At 39.9% G+C, this 23,367-nt stretch overlaps 1 protein-coding gene across 4 annotated transcripts in view; it reads right to left on the reverse strand.

Annotated features, from left to right (window-relative positions):
• The window catches only part of LOC109424457 (uncharacterized), a 39,979-nt gene extending 21,775 nt beyond the window's left edge, over positions 1-18,204 (reverse strand). For 2 of the 4 annotated variants that reach the window (XM_029873724.2, XM_029873721.2), the window contains exons 1-2: positions 18,050-18,204; positions 17,508-17,971 (exon numbers count right to left, since the gene is read on the reverse strand). The gene's annotated coding sequence lies outside the window, so the exon portion shown is untranslated. Of the gene's footprint in view, positions 1-17,319; positions 17,972-18,049 lie in introns of those variants that run through there. The other 2 variants (XM_062860372.1, XM_029873723.2) reach the window with 2 other exon arrangements.
• Between the last annotated feature and the right edge of the window lie 5,163 nt (positions 18,205-23,367).

Genomic DNA, 23,367 nt, shown 5'->3' on the forward strand with positions numbered 1-23,367 from the left:
GAGACAAACGTGGAGATGCAGCGAGTCGCGGTCTTTATAACAACGTTTGTCTTACTAACATTCCCTCCCATCCTCGATGACCGTAAGGACGTGGCCGGCGCCGTTATTGACCTTATTAAAGTTGAGAGCTCTCGACCTGTGTACATTGAGAATAGCAAGCTAGTCCCAAGCCCTATTCATTGGTTCCTTGTGCAATTTCGATTGCTCTGGTCAATCACGGAGTAGCAACTACGAATTGTGCGGTCATCTATGCTCATGCTCATGCTCATGCTATAACTGCAATTTATCCAAAACTTCATCATCGTTTCAAAATTCGAGATAGTAATTTTAGTTCATTTAAATTCCCTCTAATTGAATATATTTATTGAATATATTTATGTTTCAAAGGAAAGCAACCAAATAACCGGCATTAAATTGAAAAAGTCATGGGATGCATATGAAAAATAGATGAATTAACTAAAAAATCATAGAATAAATGCAATTGCTATAACTTTTTTTCTTATGAATAATTTCAAATTAAGCCAACTGTTTTTCAAAGTTCATTATATAAGTCATAAATGATCAGATAATTATACCTTTTTCTAGAATCTTTATAACTTCGTGTAGAACTAGTTGATGAACTTACAGTAAAAATTTGAGAATATTTAATGCCCTTTTCGAAAAGTTACGAAGAGTTGAACATTTTTTGAAAAGTGAAAATTTTACCTGTCCCAGTAATTTTGAGTATCCCCTGTATAAGTATAAGTTAAATACTTACCGATCTTCTGATAGGTATGTAGGGGCCTCTTCGTGATTATAAAGAGATTTTGGAATGGGGAACACAGATGGCTATTTTGATGTTCTATTATTAACAATTATAAATGTACACACTTTATTCATGTAGTTTCGTTAGTTTTGTTTATATTAATTTGATAAAGAGTAGTCACCTGGGGCACCTGCAGGAGCCCCAAAATACAATAAAAAATGTGTTCAAAATCAAAATTGAATTTAACGATATTCAGTACCGATATGGAAGTATAATTCATGAGCGTTATGAAAACGTCCCTGATATCCTAACAACAGAATCAAACATAGGTGTTGATTTAGCATAAGATAGCAGCTGAAATTCAGGGGCTCCATTTATCAAAATTAAGAACTGAACGCATGTTACGTTCTTGAAGGGTTTCTGCGGGAATTCCTTCGGGCAAGAATATATTTTTCGATTTATCAGGCAGTTACTTCAAAGACTTCTACAAAAATTCCTCTATGGTTTACTTCAGAACTTTTTTCAGGGATTGCTTAAGAACTTTTTTCAGGGATTGCTTAAGAAACCAATGCTTGTTTACGAATACTTACAATGATTGCTTCAGGAACTCCTCCTGACATTTCTTCAAGAATTTCTTCAAACAATTATCAAAAAATCCTTCAGGAATTCCTTTGAGATTTTTTTTGTAAGAATTTCTTCAAGCAGTCGTTCAGAAATACCATTTCGGAACCGTTCATAAAGCCATTCAAGGATTATGTCATGAAACTCTTCAAGAAATCCTTCAGATTGACCTCAAGGAATTTCTCCAAGAATGATTTTAGAGATTTCTTCAAGAAGGAATCTTGCAGTAGTTCCTCATGGAAAATATATTTGATGATTTTTTGAGATTTTTGAAGCCATACCCGAATGGATCCTTGGGAGATTTTCCAAAGAAATTTGAATGTATTCCCGAAGGAACTCTTGTAGAAATGTCTGTAGGATTTTTTGTAGAAATTTCTAAAAAAATCTTTAAGAATCGCCTAGATGAATTCTAAGAGGTATTAGGAAAGAATTATTGGGTTGATTTTGGAGGTATATTTGATGATGTTCTGGAAGGATTACTACAGTACTATGAAGTAGTACTAGAAGTACAGGAGTACTATGAGTAATTACTTAAAGGATTCCTGAAAAAAATCTGTAAGCAAAGGGATTTTTGGAAGAACTAATTATGAAATGCCTAGATAATTTCTCAAGAAATCAATGACGGAAACCCCAAAGAATTCCAAATTCTTCTTCTGCAAATAAAAAAAAACAATCTTCAAAAGAATTCCTATATATTTTCTTGGAGGAATTTCCACAGGAGGCCTTGGGTGAATTTCTGTAAAACCCACTGAGGAAATATGTGCAGGAAATCTTTAGGGATGAATATGTCCATCCTTGTAGGGTTATCTGAAGAAAAACTTCGAGAAATCCATGAACGAATCTTTATACGTAACTTGAAAAACAAAATCCTTGTTGAAAAGATTAAATTTTTACTGGAATTTCTTAAAAGATTCTTGAACGAATTGTGAAAAAAAAACATTGCCTAAGGAATCTTTCAATGATATTCTACAGAAATTATTAGAGAAATTTCTGAGGAAATCCCTGCAGGTATGATAACTAAAGAAATGCTTGAACAAATTCTTAAGAAATCCTTGAAAGGACTTCCAAGAAAAATCGTATGAGGCAGTGCAAAAAGAACCCTTGAAGAAGTTTCTAAAAAAAATCTTGAAGGAACTCCAAAGTATTCCTCTGAAAAAATGCTGAAGAGAACATATGGGAATCGTTTGTAGATATCTTTAAGAAACTCTTTATAGAGTTCTTGGGATTACATAATACTGAAGAAAATCCTTCAAGGAATTGAAGAAGAAGTTTCCTAAGGAATCGCTGTAGCAACTTTCGCAGAAAATCTTCGAGGAATTTGTAAAGAAATCCTTGAAGTATTTCCCAGGTGAATCGTAAAAGATATCCAAGAAAGAGTTCTTGGAGCTCCACACTTGAGAAAAAAATCTTGATGAAATCGTTAGAAACATTTCGTTAGAAGTTCGTTGAAAGTAATCCGGACGAAACTGGTGTTATCGCTAAAGAAATCGTTAAAGGTATCAATGGAAAAAAAGACCTTGGAAGAATTCCTAAAGGATTCATTGAGGAATTCCAGTAGAATCTCTTGGAGCAATTCCTGTGAGAATTTTTACATCATTTATTACAATTTTTGAAGTATTTCTTCGGATTTTTTTTTATCTTTTTCAGTAATTAATTCGGAAACCCGTGTACAAATTCGTTAAGGAATATCTTTAAACATTAATTTGAGAATCCATTCGGCTATTGCTCTGAAAATTTCCTTTGGCGATATATATGGTTAATTGTTAGGCATTTCCTTTTGGAAACTTCTTCAACTAATTCTCAGAAATGCTACAAAAATGGCTTCTGATTTTTATTTCTACGAACTTCTTTAGATTTTTATTTCTACGAAAATTTTGTTGGGAATTCCGTCTGCAACTTTTCACTGATTTTTTTTGACAATTCGTTTGAGAAAACCTCTGGTAATAACTTTCGGAATAACTTTAACACTTTTCTGGAAACTTCTATGCCAATCCCTACGGGAATTGATTGGGTAATTCATTTGGCATTTTTTTGGTAATTTATTCGGCGAGTTTTCTGTGAGTTACCTGAAAAAAACTTTCAAATATCTTTTGGCGGTTTTTTGGCAAATTCTTGGGAAATGCTTTGATTGGATTTGATCCGAAAGTTCCTATAAGAGAATTCTTGGAATTTCGCGGCAATAATATTCAAAGTTGAATTAAGTTATTATTTTTGAAAATATCTTTGACAGAACTTTTTGAAATTCTTTGGGTTTGGAAATTTATTACGGGATTCAGCAATTTCTCTAAAAGTTCTACCAGCAGTCCCTTTGCTCATATACCTGACAATTACTTTTGTAATTCTTTCAATAGCACAGCGTAACAAAAATTAACTTTTGGTCTGTCTCAAGAGCAAACTAAGGTGTCTCTGACAGATTTTGGGCCGCTGAATCCGAATCTGGGCTCAGATTTGCTGCAGCACGTCACAATTTTGAGCTATACCTCAATTTATAGGCCAAATATGCGATTTTGGGCTTCTTTGACCGCGAACCGTTCAGGTGGAAATATTTTTTTTAAGCAATCAAAAGGTAAAATAGTCAATTGACATCTAAATTAACGACTCATGCAAAATATTTTGTTTTACCAAATCGAATTTTATAATTTTAAGCGATTTATGTTAGGTACGATACAAACCACCCTCCAAAAATTGCATGCAAGTTTACATATTAACATAAAATGCTTAAATCTTTCAAATTTGATTTGATAAAACGAAATATTTTGCATGAGTCGTAAATATAGATGTCAATTGACCATTTTACCTTTTAATTGCTTAAAAAAATATTTCCATGCTTAACGGCTTGTAGACAAAAAAAGCCCAAAATCGCATATTTTGCCCTATAAATTGAGGTATAGCTCAAAATTGTGGCGTCCTGAAACAAATCTGAGCCTGGATTCAGATTCAGTGGCCTAAAACCTGTCAGAGACACATACAGGTACTTTGAAAATTAATTAGTCGATTCGTTTATAAACATAAGTGGCAACTTTTAAAAGCTTCTTTGGTAATTCCTCTGTAAATTTCTTCTGATAATTCTTTATTAAATTCCGTCTGTTATTACTTTTGATGTTCTATGAGATACATCTTTGCAAATTAAAAATAAATCCACGAATTTACAACGGAACGACCGAGAAAAATCTCAAGAGAATTACCAAAAGAATTTCCAAAAAAATAAGATGATTACCAGATGAGATCACAAACAATTTCCTAAAAATGTATGAAGAAATTTCTTTAGAATTTCTAGGAGGAATTTCTGTGAGAATTGAAAGAATTCTTATATTTTTTTTATTTGAGTTTCTAAAGTATTCATTGGAGGAATTTATGAATCCTTGAATAGGCTTATTAGAGGAATTTCTAAAAAAAAATCTAGCAAAAACACTCAATGCATCCCCTGGAGGAATTCCTATGGAATTTCTTGGAGTAATTTGTGTAAGAATCTCCTGAAAACCCTTGCAGTAGTAATTATATAAATACATGAAGAAATCCTTGCATAAAAAGACCCCAAAAGATTTCTTGTACAAAATTATTTGTTAAATACCTGGAAAAATCAGTTTAGAAATTAATGAATGAAATCAATTGAAGAAACTCTAAGAGAATACTAGAATAAAATCTGAACGAATCTTCGGGCAAATCGCAAGAGAATTTCTACAGGCTACTTTAAAGGAAATCCTTTAGAATTTTGATTAACCTTAGAACATTTCCCTAATCCTTTGAGAGACTTCTGGAGAAGTTATTTGTTTTGATAAGATAGGGTATTTGTTCCTTTACTATTTAGCCATTTACGCTGCCATTTTTATCCCACTCAAAACAATGGAATGAAGTGTTTTTGTTCTGTTTCTTATTTTTGTATATTTGTTAGAAGTAAGCACGGATTATACATATAAAAAATAACGTAATAATTCTGGAGGAATCAATCATAAATTCTGGAGAAATAGATTTTTTTGAAAAGTGGCCAGAGGAATACTAGCAAAAATTTCTGAAGGAACTCTTGAGAAAACTCCCAGAGTTGATGGATAAATATCCATCCATTCCATTCCAATATTGGAAAATTCGTTAGAGGAAGTCCAGAAGGATTTTTCGAAAGAATTCCTACAGAACTCCTACAAAAGTCCATCTGAAAATTTTATTTAATTAATTTAATTTAAATAATTCAATTTCTTCAGTAGGAATCCTTGGAGATTTTGTTTATTTAATGGAGAAATCCTATGATGAATCTCTTAGTAAAACCTTAGAGAAGCTTCCTGAAGAATCCTTGAAGATTTTTTTTGGAAAAGGGAATTTTTGGTGGGATTTCTGAAGTAATCTTAGCAAGTAATTCTTAAGAAATCTTTAAAAGGACACTAAGATAAGTGATGAATGCTTGAGGAAATTCCAAGTTTAATTATTGGAGAAATATCCAAAAGAGTTATTTGAGGGAAGAATTGAGAAATACTTGAAGAATCTATGGAGAAATACTTGACTTTCGTGGAAAATCACCAAAGGAATATTAAGAGGATTCTCTGAAAGAAAAGGAAGAATGTTTAAAGAAACCCTAGAAGGGCTTCTCTTCCTCTGAGGGAATCAAGATGTAATTTCTTGGAAGAATATCTGGTTCTAAATGAATCATTGGTGATTTTTTATAGTATTTTTTTCTGGAATTTTGAAAGAATTCTTTAGATGATCTTCTAGATGAATCCTCAGAAAATAATTGATAGATTCTTGAACTAATATTTCGAGAAATACTCGATGGAGCCTTTGCAAGAATCTTTTAAATTACTCTGTAGTATTTTGAAAACATTCCTGCATGTCTGAGGTGAACCAGCCAAGGGACTGAAAGCCTAATAATATCATTCCTGAAGGAGTGCTTTTAGAGGAATACTGAATGATATCCTTGCATTTACAATTTGAAAGTTTCTTGAATACAAATTATTCTTCAAGAAAAATTTCTTAAAGAAAAAGGTAAAGCAATCTTTGAAAGCGTTTATAAATGATTATTTGGTGTAATTTCTAAATAAATTGTTAAAACATTTTCAGCATAATTCTTATAAAAAATTCCTAGCTACGCCACTGAAATCATGTAAATTTAATAGTTCAAGATCAAAAGGCATTATAAAAAACTTTTGGAATATCCAAAGTATCCTGGAACTCGGATAATTTGCTATAACAGTAATGTTTACGATAAATACAGCAAGGTTGCGACCATTCATTTGCAAAGATTTACATTCATTTGCTATTATCTCAGTTCAGAAGCATGCTTTCGAAAAACAATGTATGGATGAATTCAACCTTGTAGTTTTATCTGAAAGTTTGCCGAATAACATTGGGGTCGCACACGCATTCAAAAGTCGTGAGCGAGCTGTGAAGGCAACTTTCCACAGCGTGAATGAAATTTACATTCACCGCGTGAAGAGTTGCCTTCACAGCTTGCTCACGACTTTGGTATACGTTTGCGACCCCAATGTTATTCGGCAAACTTTCAGATTAAACTACAAGGTTAAATTCATCCATACATTGTTTTTCGATAGCATGCTTCTGAACTGAGATAATAGCAAATGAATGTAAATCTTTGCAAATGAATGGTCGCAACCTTGAAATACAGTAACGATCCAAAACCACTAATCTCTTGAAATCTGAAGAATCGCTCTAAGATACTATTTTGAGCTTAGTTTTTGATATTTGCAACCGTTACAGTAGTTGTTTCACAACTATAAACAGCAGTCACGATACCTTGTGAACTGCGCTTATGATCGTGAACGTCTCGACAGTATCTCTGTTGATGAGCATGAGCAGTTGCTACTCCGTTACTGACTAGGACCAGCGCAATCAAAATTGCACAGTGAACCTAGAGATGGGGCCTGAGTGTAGCTTTCCATCCTGAATATGCACTTTCAGAACTTTATATTGTCAGTACTGACGCCGGCCACGTCCAACCGTTGCTACTAGACATAGCTCTAAGAGAACCAACAATAGAACCCTAGCCGCTATAGATCATATGTTCTACAGTTAATAATGGGAATGCACTTTGGGAACAAACTGCCTCGCGGTGCACTTGACCAAAAATTTTAAAAGATGAAATCTGCCAAAAAGTAAATGTATTTTCTGACGTGAGTTTGGATGTTCTTCGAACGTCGAAATGATTTTGACATTGTCTTGTAGATATTAACTGGTTTCTAGAGAAGTTAGTATCTTGGAAATATTGAAATTTTAATGGGTTTCTGTCGAGACCGTCTAGGCTTCGACCTTGTATTCATCTCTAGATCCCTAGATAACTGGCAGGGCCGGATCTAAGGGGGGGGGGCAGGGGGGCCCGGGCCCCGGGCCCCCACATTTTAGGGGCCCCCACAAAACATTTTTTGGTTGCTAACATTAACTTTATTTTTCATATTGCTCACGTACTGTTCGAAAATAAGGAAAAACATTTTTGGTCATCTCTCCGAGGGGCCTCCACATCCGCTCGGGCCCCGGGCCCCCACGATCCTTAATCCGGGCCTGATAACTGGTATGCTTTTTTGCTAAATATTCTTTTTGAAAGGTTTCGTAGAGAATTCATTGTAAATAGGAGTTTCATTACAAGCTTCCTTGAAAATTCGTGTTAAATGACTTCAGAGGTAATTAAAAGATCCCTGCTGAAACTCTTAGAAATACTAGTCAGATTGTTGTTATTGGAAGTAGTCTCGATGGATTTGTTTCATATCTAACGAGCCCCTTTGCATTCTTAGGAAATTCGCTAAAATCTTCATTATACATTTGACTGTTTGCCGCAAAGACGTTTTGCTCTTATTTTCTTCAAAGTTTCCGAAACTTTTTTTTATCTGTATTAACAAAATTTTCAGCCCTGGGCTAGTTCATCTCGGGACCCACGCTTTACTTCCCTTCCGAAGGAAGAACTCACATTTTGCGAGTCTGTCGGGAGTGCGAATCGATCCCAGGTCCTCGGCGTGATAGTCACGTGCTTTAACCATCACACCAGGTACGCTTCACTTTCGGAAACTTCAATATTTCTGATACAGTAGTCATGAAACATTGCTATCAATCATCTACTTTGTTGGTCGATTATATATTAAAGACGTTTCAGGGAATTCAGAGGTGCTTATAGGCATTGCAGAGAGTTTCAGGAGATTTAAGAAGGTTTCAGGATAGTTTTAGGGAATTACTGGTGATTTTCAGATGCGTTTTAGGAAGTTAACAACAGTGGGTTTTCGGGGATTTTCAGGAGTCTCAAGTTCTTTCAGATGCATTACATTGGATTTCAGGGGGATTACGGATGTATTCAGGGGCACTTCAAATGGGTCTCAGGAGAATTCAGGGGATTTTCAAGGACACAGCAAAAACCCGCCTAAATCATAGACAAACAGACGTGACATATGCGAAATTTCCATCGACCACGCTTTTAACGATCATTTTAAATTTTCGTAGTTGTGGCATTCACAAGAAGAAGTGAGCGCATAGATTGTGTATGTGTTTGACTTTTCACACTAGCGCCTTCTGTTAACGATATTGTACAACGCAGTATTTCGTGAAACATTTCCACTAAGTCATGGTAGTGTGAAGTGGACGATGGATTTTGGCGAAAATTGTTCTAGGTGTTACGTCTGTTTTTTTTTTGACAAATGGAGGAGAATGCCTCTGGAGCAGACCTCCTGAAGCCTGCAGAGATCCCCTGAAACCGTGAGACATCTTGAAACCTCTTCGAAATCCACTGAAATGCATCCTGAAACTCCCTAAAAACTTCATGAGATCCCTTGAAACATTCTTGGAAACACTCTGAGATCTCCTGAAACGTCCTGCAAATCCTCGGAAACCCTCTGAGACCCTTCAAAACGCTCTAAAATCGTCCTGACACCCCATGAGACTTACAGAGACCCCCTGAACATCCCTTAAATCCTCCTAAAACCCCTTGAAATGTATCTGATAAAATCCTCTGAAGCTCCTTAAAATGCCCCTGGAAACTCCCTGAAGCCTCTGAGATCCTCTGATACCTCCTGTGACATCTTGAACACCCTTGGGAACTTCGCTGAAATGCCCCTGGAAACTCCAGGATCTCTCTAACAACTTTCTGAGATCCCATGAAACGTCCTTAAAATCCCTTTGAGATACCCAAAAACCCCTGAAAACTCCATGAAACCCCTTAAGACGCCTTGACGTGCCTCTGAAAATCTCACGAGAGTCCCTCCGAATACCCCCTGAGTTTCCTTAGAACACCATGCCATGCCCAACAACGCGTCTGAAACCATCCTCAAGTCCCTCTGAAATCCCCTGAGACCCCCTGAATCTCCCCTTAAACCTCATGAAACCTTCTGAACACCCCCCAAATGCCCCTAAATCCCTTCAAATGATCTTAAAACCCCTGAACCCTCATGTGATCACCTGAAATGATCCTAAATATCGCCTGATACACCCTGAGACCCTGAAACCAACCTAAACCTCCATGTACCTTTTTGAATATTCACTAGAAACGCCTTTGAATTGTCACAAAAACGCATCTAGAACTCCTTGAATCAACTATTACCCTAAGTCGAGACGCTAAAGATGACCTTAAAGTTGTGGTCGAAATACGTTTCTGTCATATAATGAAAACACATAGGCTGAGTGTGGTTCCCTAGTGACCTAGGCACCATATAGTGGTTCCCTATTTGGCCATAGTTGTTATTTCGGGTAATTTAAAATTTTTCAGAAAGTTTTCAAACTTTGACCTTGTATGAAAGTTTTGGTATCAAGAATTTAAATATATTTACATATATTTACATCTCTTGAAAATATAAGAGTTGTAATGACTAAATATATTTAAATTCCTGATACTAAAACTTTCATACAAGGTCAGAGTTTGAAAACTTTCTGAATTTCCACTATGGTCAAATAGGGAACCACTATGGCGACAACTGGTACTCTTACCCTAGTTGGACTGAAACGGAACAGCATTAAACTCGACATTTCTTACAGGTATTCCGCTCATATGCCCACGTTTATCATATGAAACCCTATTCGATTTCTCTGTAGCTTTCCTGAAATGCACCTGAAAGGCTCCACTGAAACTGCTGGAATCCCCTCGGTCCATCTCCCATCAGTAATGTAGAAAAGTTGTATTCAAAACCCCACCAAGGAAATCTTCAACATCGAATACCTAATGGGAAAGCTACGATATAAGTTGTAAAACTTTGCTGAAAATCTCGGAAGGAACGCAACCGCGTATCTCACCAGTCAGTATCGCCTAGCATCAGAAAATAAAAAAAATATCCATGTTCTTACATGCTGTTTATGTGCACTGAACATTCGTCAGATTTTCTTCTCAGAAATTCTAAATGTAATCTATCAAAAATCTAGGTATTAATTACAAAACTCTATGGAGAAAGGCAATGCCATGTGGTTAGCCCTTGGAAAAAAACAGCCCATAATTGAAGAAGGAAAAACCCTAGATGACTACTAGGTTTGACTACTTGTTCATCAAACAAGTCCGTTACAGTTTAAAAATTTTAAAGAAAGAACAGACTATTTTAAAAAGATGCAGAAGTCTTCTATAGAATTAGCCGTTTGTCCGTCAATAAACCATATAATAGTGCAGCTCGTAAGAATATCACATGATGATAAAAAGGAACAATGTTTGATATAAAAGTTCGTCAGTTTATCCACCAAAAAACTGTTTAACAATGCAACTAGAAAAAACAGCCTATTTTAAGAAGAAGGAAACAACGCAAATGGAGAGGGGAGCGGATCTGGTGGGATGGTTAGAACACTTGACTATCACACCGAGGAGCTGGGATCGAATCCCACTCCCGACAAACCAAACTCTCAAAATGTGAGTTCTTCCTTCGGAAGGGAAGTAAAGCGTGGGTCCTGAGATGAACACTAGTCTAGGGCTAAAAATCTCGTTAATACAGATAAAAAAAACGCAGATGGAGTTATCATCTCACTTGCCACCATTCAATTTTATAATTCCATATTAGGGTGGCCCACACTTATATGAAAAACAAAAATATCGAAAAATGCCAAGTCTTACCTCCTAAATTAGTTGTTTTGGACTCTCAGAAGCTACGTTCAAAATTTGAGCAAATTCGGTTGAGCCAAAGGAAGCGCTCAAAACGCTTGAAGTTTGTATGGAAAAACTTGGCCAAATGTATGCAGAAAGTTTTCGAATTTGGCCGCTAGGTGGCGCTGTAAACGTTCAATTAATAAACCCTTTTGTATTATTTGACTATATGCCAAAGAACTTTGCCGAAGACCGCGAAGTAATCCGACGGCTGTAAAAAAAGTTATACCCTAGGCAAAGTGTTGAGATTTCATTATTGATATTATTCCTTTACATGTATTGGAAAAACAACAATAAAGTTTATCCTCACTTTACCTAGGGTATAACTTTTTTCACAGACGTTGGATCACTTTGCGGTCTTCGACAAAGTTGTTTGGCATATAGTCACCTACAATAGTACCAAAGAGTTTGATTATTGAACGCTCACTGCGCCACCTAGCGGAAAAATTCGAAAACTTAAAATTTCTGCATACATTTGGCCAAGTTTTCCCATACAAATTTCAAGCGTTTTGAGCGCCCCCTTAGGCTTAATTGATTTTGCTCAAATTTTGAACGTAGCTTCTGGGAGTCCAAAACAACTGATTTAATAGGTAAGACTTGGCATTTCTCGAAATTTTTGTTTTTCGTATATGTGTGGGCCACCTTATTCCATATGTAGCCAAACATTAGTACATCTAAAGTACTGCTACCCCTGTCTCAACAGATTTCTCAAAGAAATACCATTGGAATCAAGGTTTACCCAAGATTTGCTTCGTAATTTACTTACACACTCCTCAAAGAAATTCTTCAAAGATTCACCGTGGCCATTTCTCCAAGTACACAGGGAAGCAAAAATGAACTATTGGTATGTCTCAAATGTAAACTCATGTGCCTTCGACAAATGTTGAGCCACTGAATCTAAATCCGATTGGAAACAATGTTTTAAGGCAATCAATGGATAAACTGGTCGATTCACATCTAAATTAACGATTTATGCTAAATATGTTGTAACAGGAAAAACCTCGAATACAAAGGCAATATCTTGAAACCCAGGAAAATTTTGCACCGCTAAAATATAAAACATTGAGTCGCATGAAATACTGCTGCATTCTTGTAGTAAGAATTGAGGGGCCCAGAATCAAAGGGGTGTAAGTAACCATTTTGTCCATTTTGAGCAGATCATATCAAGAAATTCTTCAGATTTCAAGCTTTCGGGAACATTTTTAAGATTGTATCAACGATGATTGAAAAAATTACAAAAAATCAGAGAAAATTTGGTTGATTTTGAAACTCCATACATTTTGTATGGAGCCCATATAGCCGAGGCGGTAAACGCACGGGTATTCAGCATGATCATGGTGAGGGTGACGGGTTCGATTCCCGGTCGGTCCAGGATCTTTTCGTAAAGGAAATTTCCTTGACTTCCTTGGGCATAGAGTATCTTCGTGCCTGCCACACGATATACGCATGCAAAATGGTCATTGACAGAGGAAGCTCTCAGTTAATAACTGTGGAAGTGCTCATAGAACACTAAGCTGAGAAGCAGGCTTTGTCCCAGTGAGGACGTTACGCCAAGAAGAGGAGAAGAGGAGGAGGACATTTTGTATGGGATGAAAAATTGGTCAAAAACTTTAAACCTCAATTACTCGAAAGTGTGTTTTTGTCACTTACACCCCTTTGCTTCTAACCCCCTCAATTGTGGAAAAAAATTCCCGGTAATTCTGAAGGTTATTACTGAAAGTTTGTGATTCCATAAAGACGGTATAAATTAAAGAAAAAAAGGAATCTGAATAACCATGCAAGAGGAACAGCTCCTTTACAAGGAGTTGTCCATAAATTCCGTCAGGGCTTCTTTCTACAACTTCTTTAGAAATACCGTATGGAATGCCTTGCAGCATTCCTCACAAGATTCTTTCCTTATTTTTTCATGCCAAATTTCTTGGTATTGCTTTTTAAATTTCCCCTGGAGATTCTTCCAGATTCCTACTTGAGAATCTTCCACGATTCCTGAATCCCAACCGATATCTTCCTAAGGGCCGATTTCTTCACACTGGCTTAAGCGTTAAACCAGGTTTAACTATATGAGTAAGCCTGGCTTACCGGTTAAGCCGAGGTGAAGAAATCGGCCCTAAGTTTTTCACGGTGATCCTACAGAACTTCAACACAAACAACAACAACAAAGTGATGAATTAGCGATTTTAGAAGCAATTTTCTTAATTTTCGTAATTCATTCTTCCACTTAAATATTCTACGCACTGTTCAAATTTCTGTTTGTGAGTTTTAGAAGGGAGGGGGTTCATGTCCAAGTCTACGGTCCACACAAATTCCAAAAAAATTGTATGAACAAAAGTCTACGGAGGAGAAGAGGGTGTTCCTTGGATGACCAAAATGTGTATACGTACGTAAGTTAGGGACAGTGTCTTATCACGGAATTTCCACTAGAGTTTCTTTCGTGGTTCCTCTTCCCCGATTTCTTTTAGTGTTTCCCAGAAGATCTTCCATGGATTTCTCCCAGAGTTTCAACAGGAGATCTCTCTCTCTCTTCTTGGCGTAACGTCCTCATTGAGACAAAGCCTGCTTCTCAGCTTAGTATTCTATGAGCACTTCCACAGTTATTAACTAAGAGCTTCCTCTGCCAATGACCATTTTGCATGCGTATATCGTGTGGCAGGCACGAAGATACTCTATGCCCAAGGAAGTCAAGGAAATTTCCTTTACGAAAAGATCCTGGACCGACCGGGAATCGAACCCGTCACCCTCAGCATGGTCATGCTGAATACCCGTGCGTTTACCGCCTCGGCTATGGGCCCATCAACAGGAGTTATTTCAGGGATTTCTTCTAGAGCTTCCCTCCAAGGAGTTTTTCACAGTTTTATGCGAACCATCCCTTGTAATTTCCTCAAGAAATATTCGCTGGAATTTTACAGGAGTTTAAGCCGCAATATTTTTTTTAAATTTCACGCGGAATATCTGAGGTTTCATCTGAGATTTCTGTCGATGCTTCTCCCCAACTCCCAGAAGATTCCCTCCAGTGTTGATCCTGTGATTTCTTTTAAAGTTGTTTCCAGGCTCCTCATAGAAGTTTACAGGATGTTTTGCTGAGATCACTTTTTACAGATTTTCTCGGGATGATTCCCTGAGCTCTTCCCGGGATACCTACCGGGAATTGTTCTGAGATTCTGGATGTTTTTTTTCGGGATTCCTTTGACAATTGCTCCCGTAGCTTTTTATCCGTGTTTAGCCCTAGGCTAGTTTATCTCGAGACCCACGCTTTACTGCCCAGTAGATTGAAAGAAGAACTCATTTTTGTGAGTTTGTCGGGATTGGGATACGATCCCAGGTCCTCGACGTGATAGTGACGTGCTTTAACCATCAAACCAGGTCTGCTCCCAAGGTCTTCTGGGATAACTTATGAAATCCCTTGTAAGTAATCCCAGGGAGTAATCCCGAGATAAAATATCAAGGAAATATATGGAGAAACTCTGACAACATCTATCAATAATCATGGGAGGAACTACCGCTGAGATCCCATGAGGAAACTTCAAAATAAATATGGAAAAACTCTCTGAAACAAATCCCTGAAAGAATTTCGGCAAGAATCACGCAAATCCCAGAGAGAAACTGTTGAGAAACGTAATAATCGATGCCTAACCCAGGTTGCTTGGACGGAAGTTCAATAGCAACTACCATTTTTTTCTTCACTCCTGTATCAACCACCAACCAATCAAGACGTTTTCAATAAAAACTTTATTTCGTTCCTCGTTAAACCACTCCGTGTTTTCTCTGAACTCAAGAGGTTATGGGCCCAGTAATTCGCGATACGGTGCTTCAGTTGGTTCCAACGTTCCTTGAGTTAATTGAAGTCCCTTTTTCATTGGAGTTCTGGTAGGGTTTCAATCATCCATGGAAAATTTCTTCAATATCTTTCTAATACTGGCCTCTTGAGAAAGTTCCATTCGTCCTTGTTTGCTGTCGTACGTAATCTTCATTCCGAGGAAGTGCTTCGCTTCTCCACAATCGGTCATCCGGAAGTAATGGAATAGCTTCTTCTTCAACTCTACGATTGTCTTCAAACGTTCTCCGATTATCAACAGGTCGTCGACATACAGGATCACGTAGACCACGTCGCTCCGCCTCATTGCTTGGCACAAAGGATCGATTGAAGGAGTCAACCGGCACGGCGTTAAGATGGTAATACACGATGTACTGTATGTGCCAGATCTACGTGAAAATCTGGTCGCCGTGAAGAAAATGGCGGCAGCAGGTGTGGAAGTGACCTTTAAAAGATCATCGGCGGAAATGAATTTCCAAGGAAAAATGGTTGCAGTTTATCCGTTGCAAGGAAGTTTCTACGAACTGGAATTAGCCATCAGGCAACATCCAAACAGTTTTTCACCTGGAAGAAAGCAGAGGATCACCGTCGATGGAATGGAACCAGAGGGGGGGAGCTCAGCCGATACCAATCCGTACCTCGGCATATCGTCCAAGCGAAGCAGTAAGCCTAAGCACACCAACCCCAGAAAATGGTCAAGAAGCATTAGCGCAGTGGATGATGATCCTGGCATTGAAGATGGGACAGCGAAGCCGACTCGACTAAGTGGCAGATGTGTTTGGGATACATGCAAGACCGTCCGATTAAGAGGGGGTGTTGAGAAACGTAGTAATCGATGCCTAACCCAGGTCGCTTGGGTAGACACCTAGCAACCTGTTGTTACGGAAGCTCAATAGCACCAACCATTTTTTTCTTCACTCCTGTATCAACCACCAACCAATCAAGACGTTTTCAATAAAAACTTTATTTCGTTCCTCGTTAAACCACTCCGTGTTTTCTCTGAACTCGAAAGAAACTGTTGTAATGCTACCCCGGTAAACAACTAAGAAACATTCTTGAAGAACTTTGCATAAGTTTTTGAAGAATCTTTTGGAGGAATCCAGCGAGAAGCCCTGAAAGCATATCGGTAAAACCTCTGAAAAAAATCCCGGGAGTACTTCAGCAGAAGCCCCGTGAACATCTCCTGTTGAAATCCTGGGAGAAACTCTGATAAAAATACCAGGAACAACTCTCAGAAAACCCAAAAAACGCGTAAAAATCGGAAGGAACTATTTATGGGAGCAAATATGTAAAAACCTATGGATGGAAACTTGGGAGAACTGGAGAAAAGAAACAAGAAAAAAACTGATAAATTCGACGTAAAACTCGCGAAGAATTATGCGAGATACTGTGAAAAAATTTAAAGGGACAATTGCGGTACAAATCCAAGGATGAATCCCGGAGAGATTTCAAGGAAGAGTCATGGATAGAATTTCGTGAGAAATACCACGAAATACTCAATAAAATTTTGGAATGAGTACTGGATAGATTTCTAATCAAATTTTTAAACAAAACTCTACGTGAATTTCTAATCCTTGAAAAAAATCTTCAGAAGTGTTCATCAGAATAGTCAAGAGAATCGGTTCCTACGACCTGTTTTTATTCAAAATTGTTGATATGCTATCGTAATTTCTAGTTTTCCGTAGCATTTTTATGGAAATCCCAAGACATTACTACACCACCAGAATAGACATCTATTCACAGTTCCTCCTGGTTTTTAATCAGGGAAACTTATTGTGACGTATAATATCGTATAGACACCCTGTTAATGTAACAACAATACTATGCAGGTTCTAAATGATAAAAGTGGAGCAAAATAGTCACAAATTTCAAATTAATCCTATGTGGAATAAATAAAAACCCCACTTTGAAGGGATGGGGTAAAACAGGAATCATTATTCACTCTAAAGTATTTTTCTGCTTATCAATATCACCATTCAATTTTAAAAGAAGTTTTCTTTTGAATAAGCTGTTGATCTTCTGGGTCTCGTGACGAGAAAGTTATCAACTATTTCCACCGTCGTGATTGTTTTTCCCCAATGTGCAATGTGTTTATTCTTTACACACTCATGGCCTGCTTGCGCTCCCCGCTGACTAGATTATAGGTACACACGGAGGAGCACGCGTCTCCTCCAATAAGCAAGCGCCCGTACGAACCGTGAGTGTTGTTGAACTAAAAATATCCATTCACTATTTTTAGCCAAAATGGCGTAAGTGAAGTTGATCTTTGCGCTGCTGACTGGCTGGCTGCTTACCGATGTTCTAGTAGATGTTCCCTTTGCTGATCGCAGGAATTACTTCACCTTTCCCGTTCTAAGTAATCGAAGTAAATGTGACTGAAATTTCGTTCATCTGATTCATACGGTTTTGCTTTTCAACCAGCGGATAGGTTCGCGAGCTAAAGCATCCACCTTCGCACAATGCGATCCGCGGTGTCTTTATTCGAATGTATTCTCTCGTACGTTTCCGAATGTTTTGCTGCAAATTTCGCCGACAACACAGCAATTTGTGAAATTCTTCACCGTGCTACGTTGTAAGATTATCACAGTTTTCACCACTCTTCACACGCGATCGTCGCACAAAGATGGCTGCTCTAAAGGTATACGAGCCGCTCGTGACACGCTGCCGTGCACCGGTGTATTTCAACTACAACCTAGCAGGCCATGTGGATTCCCTTTTGCCTTCCAATGCAGTCGCCATGCGACGGAACCAAAGTGAACTGCGATTAAAATAAAACAGGAAATTAGAATTTCTTTCCACTTATGGAATTGACAAATATAAAATCAAGAGGTTTTACCTGATTTGAATCACTCCTACACAGTCAATAAAAAAAGGGTTATGACACCTTTCTTCCGGGTTTGGAAGGTTGGACACTGATTTTTTTTCGAATCTCACCCAGCTACGAATCGACAACGACTGAGCGATCTCCGTCGTCGTTCTGATGAAAATCAGTTTTCCCCCAAAGGAGAGCGAAGTGGGAAGCAGTAACCCAATATCGCATTTTCCTCGATCTTTCCCCCTTTCTCTCTTTTTCTCTCGGATCAGCTGTTGCTCAGAATTTTCACGCTAGTGAAAAAACCTAAACGGGAGGAGAGAAAAACGATGGCTCTCAGTTACTTGCATATTTTGGACTGTTTAATTCTTTTCAGATGAATTTCTATAGGTATTGGATGGCTACCGACGATGAAAGAGAAAGTTTCTAGAATCGGCTAAAGTGCATTTAACCCAAAACTGATCATATGGTAGGCATGCAAGCGGATAGAATCTATGACAAGATGAGTGTAAAGGGCACAATACTGTAATAATATACATATAGGGCGCTTTCCCGGCAGGTAAGCTGATGTAAATTATTTCCGATTCTTCGATGTAAAATTAAAAATGTCCCTTTTTATCGTTTGTCTGTAAATGAGGTATTTCGGCGATTTTGCTATCTTTCGTGTGTTTCCAAGGAGAGTGATAAACTAATGGAGACGCTTGGTTTGTTATGCTTATACTACCCATTTCGAAAAAAGTACCGTATTACCCCGCTAATACGACACCCACTGTTGTCGAATAACCGGGGTAAACTTTTAATTCGACAAACTGATCACCCTACACCACCATGCTCATTGAAATTTGGCAACTCTATTTTTGTTTTTGTTTTGATTTCCAAAGTTGTTATGAAACATAATTTCAACAGATATTGCGGCGATGCGAATAAAAAGCTTGTTCTTTCTACGACTGTTGCCATCCTCAGTACATTCCGGTCGGTCTCCAGCCGGTTTGGGTGTCGAATAGCACCAAATCAGAACTTCCGGAATTAGCGGCTGCAAGAGGAGCTACTGCGGGTGCGAGTATAAGCTCAATATCAAACTGTTTTGCATTTAGAGTGTACAACGCTGTGACATTTGAACACTATCTAATTCGACATATGTCGAATAAGCGGGGTACGAATTAAAAAGTGTCGTATTAAAACGTGTCGAACCAGCGGGATACGACGGTAGTTAAGTTTATTACACGGAAAATAGCTTCAACTTCGCATCCAAGTGCAGGTTTAGAATATAGAATTATCTCAACAACGTTGAAGCCAATTATGTCCATCATATTTGGCAGAATTTTACACTCACTTTTCGATCAGTGCAGGACTCAATTTATGACCCACTAAATTGCTCCCATTTTCCATGTACAAAGGTATCAGAAGGCCGGCTCGGAATCGTAGAGCTGCAGGAGGTGTGTTGGACAGGATCTATGGTGCGAACGTTTAGAGGTAATCATACCATATACCAGAGTTGCGGCAACACACGTGAGCTGGGAATAGCTTTTATAGTGATGGGCGACATGCAGAGGCGCGTGATCGGTTGGTGGCCGATCAACGATAGAATGTGCAGGTTGAGGATCAAGGGCCGATTCTTCAACTTCAGCATAATAAACGTGCACAGCCCACACTCCGGAAGCAGTGATGATGACAAAGACGCATTTTAGGCGCAGCACGAACGCGAGTACGACCGCTGCCTAAACCACGACGTTAAGATCATCATAGGGGATCTAAACGCTCAGGTAGGCCAGGAGGAGGAATTCAGACCGACGACGATTGGAAAGTTCAGCGCCCACCAGCTGACGAACGAAAATGGCCTAGGCCTCATCGATTTCGCCGCCTCCAAGAACATGGCCATTCGTAGCACCTTCTTCCAGCACAGCCTCCCGTATCGTTACACCTGGAGATCACCACAACAAACGGAATCGCAAATCGACCACGTTCTGATTGATGGACGGCACATCTCCGACATTATCGACGTCAGGACCTATCGTGGCGCTAATATCGACTCTGATCACTACCTGGTGATGGTTAAACTGTGCCCAAAACTCTCCGTTATTAACAATGTACAATACCGGCGGCCGCCCCGGTACGATCTAGAGCGACTGAAGCAACCGGATGTTGCCACCGCATACGCGCAGAATCTCGAGGCAGCGTTGCCGGACGAGGGTGTGCTCGATGTGGCCCTCTAGAGGACTGCTGGAGTACAGTCAAAGCAGCCATTAACAACGCAGCCGAGAGCACTATCGGGTACGTAGAACGGAGTCGACGAAACGATTGGTTCGACGAGGAGTGCAGAGCGGTTCTGGAGGAGAAGGATGCAGCGCGGGTGGTAATGCTGCAGCATGGAACCCGACAGAATGTGGAGCGATACAGACAGAAGCGGAAGCAGCAGACCCGTCTCTTCCGGAAGAAAAAGCGCTGCCTGGAAGAAGCGGAGTGCGAGGAAATGCAACTGCTGTGCCGTTCACAAGAAACACGTAAGTTCTACCAGAAGCTCAACGCATCCCGCAAAGGCTACGTGCTGCAAGCCGAAATCTGCAGGAATAAGGACGGGAGCCTCCTGACGGACAAACGTGAGGTGATCGAAAGGTGGAAGCAGCACTTCGACGAGCACCTGAATGGCGAAGAGAATGTAGGCACGGAGGACCCAGGCAGCGGAGGAAATGACTATGTTGGTGCAGCAGAGGACGGGAACGAACCAACTCCCACGCTGAGGGAAGTTAAGGATGCCATCCACCAGCTCAAAAACAGCAAAGCGGCTGGTAAGGACGGTTTCGCAGCAGAACTCATCAAGATGGGCCCGGAAAAGTTGGCCACCTGTCTGCACCAATTAGTAGTCAAGATCTGGGAAACCGAACAGCTACCGGAGGAGTGGAAGGATGGGATAATCTGTCCCATCCACAAGAAAGGCGACAAGTTAGTGTGTGAGAACTTTCGAGCGATCACCATTTTGAATGCCGCCTACAAAGTGCTATCCCAGATCATCTTCCGTCGTCTTTCACCTAAAGTAAATAAGTTCGTGGGAAGTTACCAAGCCGGTTTCATCGACGGCCGGTCGACAACGGACCAGATCTTCACCGTACGGCAAATCCTCCAGAAATGCCGTGAATATCAGGTCCCAACGCACCACCTGTTCATCGACTTCAAAGCGGCATACAACAGTATCGACCGCACAGAGCTATGGAAAATCATGGACGAGAACAGCTTTCCCGGGAAGCTTACCAGACTGATAAGAGCAACGATGGACGGTGTGCAGAACAGCGTAAAAATTTCGGGTGAACTATCCAATTCATTCGAATCTCGACTGGAACTACGACAAGGTGATTCCTGCCTACTATTCAACATCGCCCTGGAAGGTGTTATGCGACGAGCCGGGCTCAACAGCCGGGGTACGATCTTCACGAAATCCGGCAAATTTGTCTGTTTTGCGGATGGCATGGATATTATTGCTAGAACATTTGGAACGGTGGCAGAACTGTACACCCGCCTGAAACGTGAAGCAGCAAAGGTCAGACTAATGGTGAATGCGGCTAAGACAAAGTACATGCTGGTAGGTGGGACTGAGCGAGACAGGACAAGCCTTGGCAGCAATGTTACGATAGACGGGGATACTTTCGAGGTGGTAGAAGAATTCGTCTACCTCGGTTCCTTGCTAACGGCTGACAATAACGTGAGCCGCGAAATACGAAGGCGCCTGTGGAAGTCGTGCCTACTATGGGCTCCAGAAGAATCTGCGGTCAAAAAAGATTCACCCCCGCACCAAATGCACCATGTACAAGACGTTAATAAGACCGGTGGTTCTCTACGGGCACGAGACATGGACGATGCTCGAGGAAGACCTGCAAGCACTCGGAGTTTTCGAGCGACGGGTGCTAAGGAAGATCTTCGGCGGCGTGCAGCAGAACGGTGTGTGGCGAAGAAGGATGAACCACGAGCTCGCTGCACTTCACGGCGAACCCAGCATCCAGAAAGTGGCCAAAGCCGGAAGGATACGGTGGGCAGGGCATGTTGCAAGAATGCCGGACAACAACCCTGCAAAGCTGGTGTTTGCAACGGATCCGGTTGGCACAAGAAGGCGTGGAGCGCAGAGAGCACGATGGGCGGACCAGGTGGAGCGTGATCTGGCGAGTGTTGGGCGTAACCGAGGTTGGAAAACTGCAGCTGCAAATCGAGTATTATGGCGGCAAATTGTTGATTCAGTATTATCATGAATTTGATGTTAACTAAATGTGAATCTGAAGCTTTACTCAACACTTCGATATTGGAATATCTGGTTCAGGGCCAATGAAGTCATGTGATGCTCTAGTGCGAGCTAACTCATGAGCCAATTCATTTCCAGTGATGGATGAATGGCCAGGTATCCATACAAGGTGAACATCGTTTGCAGAATTCAGCTCTTCGATTTGAGTTCGCCAATTGATAACTATCTCCCACCTGGATTTGGTCGAAGCAAGTGCTTTAATAGCAGCCTGGCTATCTGAACAGAAGTATATTACTTTGCCCATTACGTGCTGCTGAAGTGCTGATTGCACTCCGCACATAGGTGTAAAGATTTCAGCCTGAAAAACGGTGCAGTGTCTACCAAGTGAATAAGACTGATGCAGCCCTGGCTCACGAGAATAAACACCAGCACCTGCTCGACCTTCGAGAAGGGAGCCATCAGTGTAGCAAACGATGCCGTCTGAAATACTTCTCCCCAGATATCCAGATGTCCACTCTTCCCGGGCAAATTCCGGGTGAATTTCGTGGAAAATGTCCTATATGGAAAATTACAAGCAATTGTAAGATCCTTAGGAGCAAGGACAATTTTGTTCCAATTCACCAAAAGTGGAAACAACGAGGTGTGTGTTGATGTGCGATTCACAGGAGTTTCATCTAGTGGACCGAGTACCCGTAGACGGTTGGTGCAAGAAAGTGCTTCTTGTTCGAGATGAATGTGTAGTGGAGCAACGTCAAAGAGAACTTCGAGCGCTGCCGTGGGAGTTAAAGAGAACGCTACAGACATCGCCATTAAGCACATCCTTTGCAGATGGCCTAACTTTGATTGGATCGTTCTCATTTCGCCCTTTTACCACCACACAAGACATCCATAGGCCAATATTGGCCGAACAACAGTTGTGTAGATCCATTTCTTATACTTGGATTTTAGACCCCAAGTTGTACCAAAGGTTCGTCGGCACTGCCCGAAGGCCATACAAGCTTTCTTGATTCTGATCTCAATGTGAGGTATCCAAGAAAGCTTGGAATCAAGAATGACTCCAACGTACTTCACCTGTTCAGTCACATCGATTTCAGAATCAAAGAGACGCAAAGGTCGA

The sequence above is a fragment of the Aedes albopictus genome, chromosome 3 (genome assembly GCF_035046485.1).
Source record: "Aedes albopictus strain Foshan chromosome 3, AalbF5, whole genome shotgun sequence".
Lineage (NCBI taxonomy): Eukaryota > Metazoa > Arthropoda > Insecta > Diptera > Culicidae > Aedes > Aedes albopictus.